Source organism: Cricetulus griseus, chromosome X (assembly GCF_003668045.3).
Source record: "Cricetulus griseus strain 17A/GY chromosome X, alternate assembly CriGri-PICRH-1.0, whole genome shotgun sequence".
Lineage (NCBI taxonomy): Eukaryota > Metazoa > Chordata > Mammalia > Rodentia > Cricetidae > Cricetulus > Cricetulus griseus.
In genome coordinates, this window is record NC_048604.1 from 35,096,617 (window position 1) to 35,109,289 (window position 12,673).

General features: G+C 38.5%; 1 pseudogene; it reads right to left on the minus strand.

Moving 5' to 3' along the window:
- Positions 1 to 238: 238 nt before the first annotated feature.
- Positions 239 to 2,622, minus strand: LOC100769959 (annotated as a pseudogene).
- Positions 2,623 to 12,673: the final 10,051 nt, after the last annotated feature.

Consider the following 12,673-nt stretch of genomic DNA (forward strand, 5'->3'; position numbering starts at 1 on the left):
AACCTGGGGGCCTGAGCCTCCAGGGGTCTTTCATTAACAGGGGCAAAGAATGAGTGTCTGGATAATGTAAGCCCTCATTATCCTGGAGTCCAAGTCTGTAACACAGAACATGCAACATGCAAAACAACTGAGAAACCACAGGAGCTGAGTAAATGTGTCAATGAAGAGAAACATCAGTTTCGGCCTTGCAGATATGAAACCAGCAAGTAGTTCTTCTGTGGAGAGCATCAGCGGTGCTTCAGAACTTTGCCTGTAAAGTTTCTTTCTCCATCGTCAGATCTGCGAACGTCTGTTGAAGCTCTTTTTCTTGGTCCTGTTGCCGCTGCACATCTTCTTTTAGACACTGGAGCCTTCTCTGGGGAATAGGAGAGTCTTCGTGTTTCTTGAGCTCTTCAAAAGTGCGCAGCTCTAAGTGAGCCTGTTCAATTTGGTCTCATGAATCATTCAATTGTTTCACAAGCCCCATAGCACGAGACTGGTAACCGCCAAACAAAATTTTCATCTTCTTTTCCATTTTTGCAGCTCTCTTGGCTTCTGTTGCCATGTGACCCCGCTTGATCTCAAGTCTCTTTTCAAGTGATTGGATTCTGTCTTCTTGCTAGCAAGATTAGCCCTTGTGTAGCAGTTCTGACCAGGAAGATACAGGACTTGACTGTAGCATTCTTCCCACACCTGGTTGTAGGCTTCACTGGAGAGTTTTCCATAGCTCATTCCTTGTTTCATCACTTCCATCTCTTGTACCAGCACATCCTGGGCCTTTTTCAATCCTTTGGAAAACTTCTCGTAAGGGCTATGCTCAAGATTGGTAATGTGATCTGAATTATTGGTAGCAAATCCAACACTTTTCTCTTTTTTATTTACAGATGGTTCATAGGGTGATGAAGAAGGTCATAATGAAGCATAGTAATCATTTTTTATCAGTTCTTCACTTTTCTGTAAATCTGTTAGAGGTAGTTCTACATTTAAAGGCCTTAAATAGTTTCATTGACTTCAGACAGTCTCGGTAGATCCTTCTGAAGAGCTTTGTGCATCCGTTTCCTTTATACATTCAGCATCTCTGACGGCCTGCTTTTGAGCATCCACATCAGCAGCATCTTTGATGTAGGTATCATCTACTTCACCTTCTTCCAGTTCCTTCTCATCATTTTCTGGTAGATCAATTTCAAAATTGTTCTTAGGTGCAGGAAGGCCCAACAACCCTAGGCAGAGATGTTCACAAGATTCTCTTTCCATCTGCTTCACATAAGAGGGGTCATTGTAGACTGCCATTCCATCCCCTGCATTGATGTTTAACTTATCTCTAAGTGGGGTTATACCTGGGGTAGCATTACTGACTGGTTTGGGGGTCGTTCCACTTTGGGGAGTCAGCCCTTCAGCTCCATTAGAAGGAGTCCTGAAAGGGGCAGACAGAACCGTATTTGGAGTCTGCACAACCTGCCACTATGGGGTCGCACCAGAGAAGTCACTCTCATGCAGTGGGGTATTAAGCCCACCTTTCAATGGAATGTCCACATTGGTCAAAGCCATGAGGTTCTGAGCTTCCTGCAGAATCCTGTCTTGGGAGGCCAGTGTCCTTGCTGTTCTCAGAGCCATGCTGTTGTTTGTGACATTGGAAGCAGACAGGAGAGTGCTGGAAGCAGAGTTTGTGATTCCAGACTCCTCTGCAGTATGCCAAGCAGCTTCTCTAGCCTGGCTCACCTTGGAGCTCTGTATCTGAAATCTGAGGCAGCACTAACTTGCTTCTCTTTTTAGTAAATTCAGAGTCACCACTAGTTTGAAGAATAGCTGACAGTAAATTGGATTCTTATTTTTCCTTTTTAAATGCCCTTCCTCTTTTTTTTTCTATCTCTTCCTTCTTTTTCAGATCTTAGCTCCCCATCGAGATCCTGCTGTTGTAACTTCCTGAAGTTTGCATCAAGGGCTTGGTAATTTTCCTCAGAAGTATCATAAAATCCAAGAGCTGGCTTTTTTTTTCAAATGGGATTTCAGCATTATAATCAACTCCTCTCTTCTTATTCCTTTTTTTTGAATGTCTATGCCAGCTGCTCGGAGCTCTCATCTTTTCTTGGGGGTAGCGAGGTGCCTTGCTTCTTCCAGCTGCTTCTCTCTTGCTTTCCTCTTTGCTTTCTTTCCTTGAGAATTAGCCAGGTGGGCTCGAGCCTCAGAAAGCATTTCAAGTTCATCCTCATCCATATCAATTGGATCAGGCCGAGCTGGTTTTGTCTCTGGATTTGGGTCTATTTCTCCAGGTTTAAGCTTTCGGGGGTCATCTGTTGTTTCCTCCTGGTTGTCTCTTTGGGCAGTTTTGTCCAGGAAGAAGTCATAGTGTTCCAAGCGCTGGGCTGCTGTTCTTCCAATGATTGGAGCGATGGTCCTCCACTGCGTTGGCATCAGCTTGGCCAAGTCTAATAGTTTTTCTTTCTCTTCTCTAGACCACTCAGTTTTTTTAATGCTTGGATCCATCCATTCATACCATCTGGCTTTGCACTGCTTTGCCAATTTACTATGCAGCAATGAGGCGATCCTAGACCAGTGGTTTTTCCCATATTTCATTACCGCTGCTTTCATAATCTCATCCTCCGTATTTCTCCACATGACCCCCTTGATCATAATCCGAGGCATCTTGGCGGCAGAGTGTGGAGGCAAGAGGCAGAGAGGAGCTTCGAGAAAGCAATAACGGGAAGCAAAGAGGCACTTCCTCCAAGAGCAACCTTCTGCTCTTTATAAAGAGATCTGTGCAGGCGCAGCTGGAGCCGCCCGCTAAATCTTGCGAGATCTCGATGGTCAAAGGGGAAAAGACATGGCCTGTTTGGAACCTTAAGACTGACAGATAATCATCAAACCACTGGGGCCAAAGCACCCAACGTGGCGCGCAGGTCCAAGACAGGTTGGAGGGAAACAAGACTCTCCCAGGTAAAAGCTTCCTGTCAGGCAAACCAGGAAGCTAAGTCTGATACATACAAAAAGTTAGAATGAATGAATGATCTCTAGCAAGTTATCTTGTGACCTCCACATTCACTACATGGCATGAACACATCATACACACATACACACAGTATTAGTAACAAGATTAATGGTAATAACGATACTGATAATAAACTCAAGGAATCTGTTTAAAAATGAAGTTTTGTATTGGCATGAAAATAGGAAATTCAACACATGTTCTGGGTATCATTAACTACTCAAAGAATAAATAATATAGGTCTTTGCTTCAGTCTATAAGAAGTAGAGAACTGTAAACTGTAAATTCAATATAATCATTGCCAGAGAGGAGAAAAAGACATTAACCTAAGGTTCTGTTACTAAAAGTTTGGACAAATTTCTATATGATATAAATATTTGGCTTTTCGAGACAGGGTTTCTCTGTGTAGCTTTAGAGCCTGTCCTGGCACTCGCTCTGGAGACCAGGCTGGCCTCGAACTCACAGAGATCTGCCTGCATCTGCCTCCCCGAGTGCTGGGATTAAAGGTGTGCACCACCAATGCCCAGCCGATCCTGACTATTTTTAACTATGCAATCAAAGACCATTAAATACATACACAATGTTGTACAACTGCCTGACTGATATTAACATATTTTATATAACACAACTAACTATAGTAAAGGAAGAAAATAAAAGCTAGATATAATAACACATGAATGCAGTCCCATCAATTGGAAGGATACAGTAAGATGTCACAAGTTCAAAGACACTCTGTAATATATGACAAGAGTCCATTTTTAAAATTAAATAAAATTGTTTTTATTGGGGAATAATGTTAGAAAGATGGTTCAATGGTTAAGAGCACTTAACTGAACTTACAGAGGATCCAAGTTCAGTTTGCAGGACCTAGATCAAGCTAATCACAACCATCTATAACTCCAGCTCTAGGAAATCTGACACCTTCTGGTCTTTCAAGATACCTGTATTCAAATGGGTGGTAGTGGCACACTCCTTTAATTCCAGCACTCCGGAGGCAAAGGCAAGTGGATCTCTGTGAGTTCGAGGCCACACTGGTCTCCAGAGCGAGTGCCAGGATAGGCTCCAAAGCTACACAGAGAAACCCTGTCTCGAAAAAACAAAACCAAACAAAAGTAAAGATTTGTATGCACTCTTAAGTGTTTTTTCAGTGTTCAGTAAACCTTCTGTAAGAGCTGGGGAAGTGAAGACAGAAAACTGGGATTTCAAGGCCTATCTGAGCAATCCAATGAGACCCTATGTTAAAAACACATTTAACAAGCTTGGATGACTATCTGCCAGTTTTTAGTGGTTATTCTTTAACAATTGCATACATACAGAACCCATTCTGTTTACATTCACCCCATGCTCTTAATCTCCTCCCACTCTTACCAATGAACCTATCTTCCTTCTATCAAATCCCCATACAAATTTCATATCTTTTATTTTGTTTTTATTTTTGCTTTGTGCAGGTTTGGATTTAACCTGGGCCTCTTCCTTGAAGCTATCCATTTTAGACCAGTAATAAACCAGTGGTTATATCACTCTTTAGTCTTCCAGAACTGTCCTTAGTTCCCTTGCATGGGGCAGAGCCTCATAAGCTTGTCACTTTTCCATAGCAATGCTTGCTGGTTCAGTCTTGCATAGTCCCTGCTCTGACAGATGTAGTTGTGAGGTTATGAGTGCCAAAACAAGACAACATCCTCACAGACCTCCTTATCTACTAATTGGCTTGTACATTTTTCTATCTCCTATTTCATATGTTACCTGAGCTTTAAATGGGAGGGGTGATATGGATGTCTAGTCTAAATATGAACATTTAATTGTCACTTGCTCTCACTACTTTGAATATTCATGATTCTGCCTTAAGAGTCATTCTCTGATAGGAGAGATTTCCTTCTTCCAAGTTCATGACAGCACTTGGCTGTGGGCATAAATATAAATATCTGAAATGCAGCTTGACAGCAAATATAATTAGCAAGACAAATGTAGTGGTTTTATTTCTAGTATCTATGGTTTCTCCATCAATTTCACAGTATAGGGCATGAGCTCCCTCAGATGGAGTGCTCCCTAGATTCAATAGATCCAATCAGAAATCCTATATGATTTTGAGAGGAACCAAAAACCAAAAGAAGAAATGATTTTCAAAGTGTGTTCTTCTTCTAACAAATCAAAAAGATTTATGCCCAGCAATATCATAAAAGAAAAATTTTAGAGAATCCCCTTTCATAGTAGAAGAAATAGTAGTTTGTAGAGTTGTTGGCAAGAAAGCAGGGTGAGTTCATGCACTTTACAATCCTCAGTCATCAGGGTTGCAGTTTTTTTTGTTGTTGTTGGTTTTTCGAGACAGGGTTTCTCTGTGTAGCTTTGGAGCCTGTCCTGGCACTCGCTCTGGAGACCAGGCTAGCCTCGAACTCACAGAGATCCGCCTGCCTCTGCCTCCCGAGTGCTGGGATTAAAGGCGTGCACCACCAACACCCGGCCAGTGTTGCAGTTTTAAGAGTGGAGCAAATCTTCCTGATTACTACCGTCATTTTAAGAATATACCAATAATGATTAACATTTTGTCAGCTATCGATAATCTCAGTGTGATATAGTGAGTAATGTATATATCACCTTGTAGGTGTAATATACAAGATGTTTCTCCTCGTACAAATGTTACAGAAGGCAGGAAAAGGACCCCAGGTCAATTAACATCAAAGTTGGTTTCTTTCTAGCAGGTCTTACCGTTGCCTTTAAAAGCATATGTAGAAAGGAAAATAAATGAGATTAATATAAAATGGAGCACAATAAATACTCTATTGATTATAAAATGTATTTTACTTGTAAATAATTTCCAGTATTAATTAGAAAACGTAAATGATTTGTCATGATGTTTAAAACTATTGTATACATTTATTCTAAAGATTTTTTTTGTTCTTGGGCCTCTTCCTCATAATGGGTTGCATTGTCCAGCCTCAATATGAGGGCTTTTGCCTTGTTCTATTGCTTTGTCATATTTGGCTGCCATCTCTTGGAGGCCTGTTCTTTTCTAAAGAGGGAATGGATAGGGAATTGGTCTGGGAGAGAGGAGAGGTGGGGTGTGGCTAGGAGGAGTGGATGGAGGGGAACCTGTGGTCAGGATTATTATATGAGAGAAGAAGCTATTTTCAGTAAAAAAAATTAAAAATTTAAAAAGATCTTATAAGTTGAATTTTATTTGTATGAGTTTTATCTTCATTATGAATACGTAGCACATGTGTGCAGTGCCATAAGAGGGCTTCCCGTTCTCTGGAACTGGAGTTACAAGTGGTAGGGAGCCACAAAATAGATGCTAGGTTCACAGCAAGACTAGCAAGTGTTCATAACATAGGAATAAAATGACTCCTTGTGACAGTTTATCATAATCATACATCAATGTCTTACTTGGCAATTATCAGAGAAGCTTCTTCCTGCAGCAGATGGAAACAAATACAGAGATCCATAGCCAGATAATATTCAGAGAATAAGTGACATTATAAGACACTCAGTCCTATAAGGGAAGTCTCCATCAAATTCTACCTCTCAGGGAACCCTGAAGAAACAAAAGAATATAAGAACCAGAGGGGATGGAGGGGACCAAGGGAACAATGCCTTCTAAACACACCAGGACTGATGTGCCTATGAATGCACAGAGACTGTGGCACCTTCCACAGGGCCTGCATGAGTCTGTATAAGATAGGGCCATAGAGCTGGAAGAAGAAGTGGACCTATTCCCCCATCCCTAAGGCAAAAGTTATCACCAATTGGTAGTCACCTTCAAATGAAAACTTAAGTTTTCTCCAAGGGAACCTCACTGGATATACAAACTACTTTTAAGAGTAAAGTGCATACCCAGCAGTTGACGAACTCAACGGCATCTTTGGAGATTCCTTATCTCATAACATTTCAGGAATTTTTCTTCTTAATTTTCTTTTTTGTTTTGCTTTTATATTATTCATTCATTTCTTTGTTTATATTTGCCCTTCAGGTTTTGTGCATACATTATATCTCTGGTTTTATATTGCTTCTGGATTCCGTAGTGAATGAAAGTTCTGCAATCTTGCCACAATCCACTAAAAGTCTTTAAATGTGTCATTGTGTTACATCAGCTATGTCACTTGATGGATGTTACAGATTTTGAAAGAAAAGATACAATTTTTTGATACTTCAGTTTTGATGAAGCTCTGACTTCAAGATTAAATTAACTTTGCTATTGGATACAATTTTGGTTAATAATTAACCCAAACAATGCTACAATATCATCAGAAAATCAAAATATATTATGTGCTAAACTTTTATCAATATGGCTACAATTAAGAAATGTGAGTGTATGAGTGTCAGTGGATAAGAGCTGTTCCAGGAGAGGCACAATTCTATTTCTGGCACAATTTCACTTTGTTGATAGATGAGTTAAATCATAGGCTGCTATTGAAGGCATCAGTAAAAAAGACCATTATCTCATTCTGGGATTCTCAAGCGCTGTTCTATAGCTTGCTAGCATGTCAATCAATCATCTGGAGCACCCTTGGCAATATCTTCTGTCACTAGATTGATTGCACAAGGCTTAGTGACCAACCATACTTCTGCTTTAAAGTACTTTCCATTTATCCTTTGATGCAATGAGATTCCTCATTAGATTTCCTTTAAATTAAATAATAATACTTTCACTTAGGATATTTGAGAAGGATCTTTTGGGACAGAAAACAAAGCACATGCTGACTATCTTCAGTGTTGTTTCCTATCTTTGGTGGATACAGGATCTACAGTGAAAAGCAATCTAATGTATGTGCAAAGTTGGAAAGAAGAGTTTTAAGCTCACCAATGGTCTATAGACAACCAGAGGAAAAAGTAAATATTGTCATGGGAATTTATATCTATTCTCACAAGAACTCTTCACCACAAGTATAGCAATGACATCAATATCATTTTGTGGAGCAACAAACTGGCTTTCAGAGTTTAAGTCATTCATATGAAATGACAGAAGTGATCACGTGTAAAATAAAATCCATGTCTGTCAGTCTCAAAATCCATGGTTTTTAAAATCTTGCACCAACATGTATTGCTGTCCTAGGATTTTAGAAATGAAATCAAAGGCAGAAGGAAACACCCAGAGTCTTGTCAGATAAATCACAAATACACAATTCCATACACCCTGTGTATCAGGCTAAGTAAGTATTTTTATTTTCTTCAGAGTTTTGGATGGCTAAAATGGTTGAGGTTTAAAATGTCTTTTACCAAAGGGGTCAAGACCAGGCTGGAGAAACCCATAGAAACAGCTGACCTGAACAATGGGGTGCTCATGGACCCCAGACTGATAAATGGAAAATCAGCAGAGGACCAAACCAGGCTCCCTGGACATGGGTGTCAGTTAGGAGGACTGAGCAATCTATGGGGCTTCTAGTAGTGGATCAGTATTTATTCTGAATATATAAATGGACTTTGGGAGCCCATACCACATAGAGGGATACTCTCTCAGCCTAGAAACATAGGGGAGGGCCTAGGCCCTGCTCCAAATGATATGATAGACTTTGAAGATCCTCCATGGAAGGCCTCACCCTCCCTGGGGAACAGAAAGGGGATGGGATACAGAGTAGGGGAGGGGAGGAGAAGAGGGGCGGGAGAGGGAACTGGGATTGACAAGTAAAACAAGCTTGTTTTAATTTAAATAAAAAATCTGAAAATAAAAAAAGAAATTAAAAAATGTCATCTTTCAAGGTGCATTTGCTTCTCAAGTATGAAATTTGGTATTTAGTGGTATCATTATGCAGTATTACATTTTGCTTTATTTGGAAAACTAATGTAAATTAATTGTACATATTAATGACCCTCACTTTGATATTTCTATAAATGCAGATTATATGCACTAAACAAATCTAACTATTCTTTGTTCCCTCTCTTTCCTGTCACCTTACCAAAAGTTAGGACTTGCTAGTCTACTTTTAGGAAAACTGTTTGTTTGTTTGGGGTTATTTTGTTGTTGTTTTTACTTCAACATGAGATAAATTCCCTCATAGTATCTTTTTTTTTCTTTCAGAACTTCTGTTTATTCTTCATCCATGTATACAATGTATATTGATCATCCCTATTCTCAACTCATTCCTCCTCTGGCTGGACACACCCCCTTCCAGTCCTCCTGTTTGCTGCATTTCTCTGTTTTGTTTTCTTTGTAACACACTGATCCAATTAGTGCTGCATGTTGCAATGTTAACTAATCTTGCTGGCTTGCTCTTCTACAGGCCTTGTGTAGGCAACTGTAGCTGCAGTGAGTTCCTGGGAATAATAACTGTTTCAAGTCTTCATGTCAGTATTTTATAGCACTACTCCTCATCCTCCTGTTCTTCAAATCCCATCTTCCCCTTTTCTGCCATGCTCCCTCACCCTTGAGCTCAGCGTTCTACTCAGTCTTACCTCTTTCACCCGTTACACATCTCTGCAGTAACTGCTGCTTACAGCACCAATATGATTCTCTGACCCCAGCAAAAATTAGCACTAATTTTGGTATAAATATAAATATGTAGAGGGCAGTTTGACAACAAAGCCATTCAGTAAAAGTAGTAGGTTCCTCTCTAGAGCATAAGCTCTCTGCCTTCCCATGGCTACTGTGGAACAGACTTCAGATTCAATCAGAAAGCAATTGGTTACTCCCAAAACCTTAAGATATTTGTCTTATGGGTGTGGCTTTTCTCAGATAGCATGAGGATTTCTAGTTCCATCAGTATTTCTGCCAATGATGTAATTTTTTTCTCTTCTTTATGGCTGAATAAAGCTCCAGTGTCTACATATTTTATTTATCCATGTAGATTTCTAGGCTATTTTGTAACTTGGATATTGTGAACAGTGCCAGGATAAACTCATTTTTGCCGGTACCACTGTAGTATACAGACAGATCCTTTCAGATATATATATAACATCAGTGGTATAACTGGATCTTAAATAAGGTCTGTTTTCAGTTTCTATACTGATTTCCATAGTAGCTAGATTCATTTACAGTTCCAACAACTGGGTTTAAGGGTTCCTTTTCCCCCAGCAGCTTCACCAACATTTTTTGTTTGTTTTCTGGATGCTAGCTGTTCTTATTATTAGTTAGATGATATGTATCAACATTGTAATTCTTGTTTGCATTTTGCTAATGATTTGTGTCATTAGCTACTTTTCCTGTACTTTTTGGTAGTGTGTGTGTTATTCTCTTGAGAAATGTCTGTTCAAATGTATACCCTACTTTACTTGCATTACTTATTTTTGAAGAATAAGGTATTTCAGTTCCTTGTGCTATAGATATGATCCCTCTGTCAGGTAAAGTGTTGGGAAATAACTTCTTTTATGGAAAGGTAAATTGTACCTTCATTGTGCTGATTCTCATGATGAGCATTTCATGTTCTGTATATCAATTGCAAATCATTGTTTTTGTTTTTTGTGCTTGCATGGTCCAATCCAGAAAATGTATTCAAAGCTTTTCTTAAGTTTTCATCTATTATTTCCAAAACTTTGTGTCTTATATTTAAGTCTTTGGTCCATTTTGAGTTTATTTTGCAATGTGATTACACACTTTTCTGAGCATCTTTGTTTTGTTTTTATGTTTTACTGGATTTTTGTTTCTTTTAATCTTCTTTTTATCTTTTGTTTAGGGAGAGAGAGACAGAAAGACACAGAGAGAGAATGAAGTTGAGTTGAGTATGTAGGGAGGATGGCAAAGTCTATGGGAAAGTACAACACCAAGATATATTGAGTGAGAAATCATTTTAGATTTTAAAAAAGCAGAGCTTTCTATTTAAGATCCTAGTCTTTAGTTGTGTTTGAAAAAACGAAAACACACATGAAACCATTATCCCTGTATTTCTAAATGACTAAAACAGTGTATTTAAATGGGAAATGCCTTATTTTATTTATTGAACTTTATGCTCCCTAGTTTACTTCAGTCCTCAGTACTCAGTTGTATTTCATTGCCTGCTATCGTCACTTTTGCTACATTTATGCCTCGCTTCTGAAGAAAATTGCATTCCCTGCCCTTTATTTAGGAACTAAGGTTGAAAAGAGAGAAAAACTCCCTCTAAAGAACTATCCTGGTAGAAATCTACCAATGAAGATTAGATTAAAGAGCACAGTAGTAATGTGGAGTTAGACCACAATCCAGGCGTTTGATAGTAAAGAAATAGCAAACTCAATAATTTAGTTGAACAAAACCAAGGCGATAATAGGGGATGAAGCTTTAGGAAAGCCGGTGAGACCATGGAAAGTACCAACTTATAAAACACATTTTTTAAGCATTATCTATTTCACAAAAAAACAGAACAGAAATACATAAGACATCATCTTCTTCTTAAGTTTCTCCTTTTGATGAAGTAGAAAGACAAGAAAATGGAAAACAAAATGTGAAAAAATAAAATGACCTTGTATTCAAAGTACAAATTGTGTTTTATAAAGGCACATGGACAAAAAGTAAGTATTTATCAGTGAAATATGGGTCACTATATGGAGAATAGATATAATGAAGGTCAATTTAAGTTAAAGAATATCAATTTATAAAGTAGAGAATTTGAAGATCCTGGCTTTTAAGAAAAGTATGTGTCTTTTTTCCCTCTATGACTAGAACAAAGGAAGCATTGGGAGAAACATATCCCACAAACCTAAAAGCATTCCACTAAAACTTTAAATATATTGGTTTGGGCATTGGGAACAGAGAAACGTATTTTGAAGATTAAACATACCAAACAATGTAAATTACTAATTCAATTCATATTACGATGCATAGAAACATAGAAAATTTTATGTATGTTTTATTTTTACAAGAAAATAAACTTTTTTACTTGTTACACATTCAAAACATTTTAGAAGAAAACATTTTTGGAGGACAATGCTTTGATGGGACTAAAGAGAACTGGCTTTAAATAGAGGGCAGCTAATAGCACAGTCATATTTTTTGTGGTAGTGTACCAACACCAAAAATTATGGATAAGTTTGAGTGAATGTCAGGAAAAGTAAATTTAACAAAAAGCAACTGAAAAAGTAAATCAAGTCTCAGATTCTGAGTTTTCTAATTGAAAATACTCCCTTTATTGAAGTAGTCATAGTATTTACCATAAATCATTATTTCATAGGTTTTGTGGAATATTTAACTGTGTGAAGGTGTGTCACATTTGTTTATGCTTCATTTATTTAGTTGTATAGAAGTGTGTTGCTTTTGTTTAGGCTGAATTTGCTTAATTATGTAAAGACTTGTTGCTGTTTTACTTTGCCTGCCTAAGGCACCTGACCAGTCTGATCAGGCTGAACAGCCAATAGCTAGGCAGTAGAGGGATAGGCAGGGTTGGTGGGCAGAGAGAATAAGTTGGAAGAGGAATCTAGGCTTGAGAGAATGGAATAGCAAGAAAGAAAGAGAGAACATAGGAGAAAAAGAGGGAGAAATGTGGGGCCAGGCTGCCAGCCATCCAGACACAGAGCAGGACATACATAATGAAAGGAAGGTAAAAAAAAGACCCGAGGCAAATTGTAGATGTAGACAAGCAGGATAAATTAAGTTAAAAGAGCTAGTGTGACAAGCCTAAGCTAAGGCCAAGAATTCATAACTAATAGTAAGTCTCCACATCATGATTTGGGAGCTGGTTGTTGAACCCCCCCCAAAAAAAGCCTGCTACACATAGGCAGTTTTAAAAAATGGCACCAGGAATTTGGCAAACAAACCATGTTTTCACCAAACAATTATGGATAATATGACTCAAATCATGTGAAGATAAATAT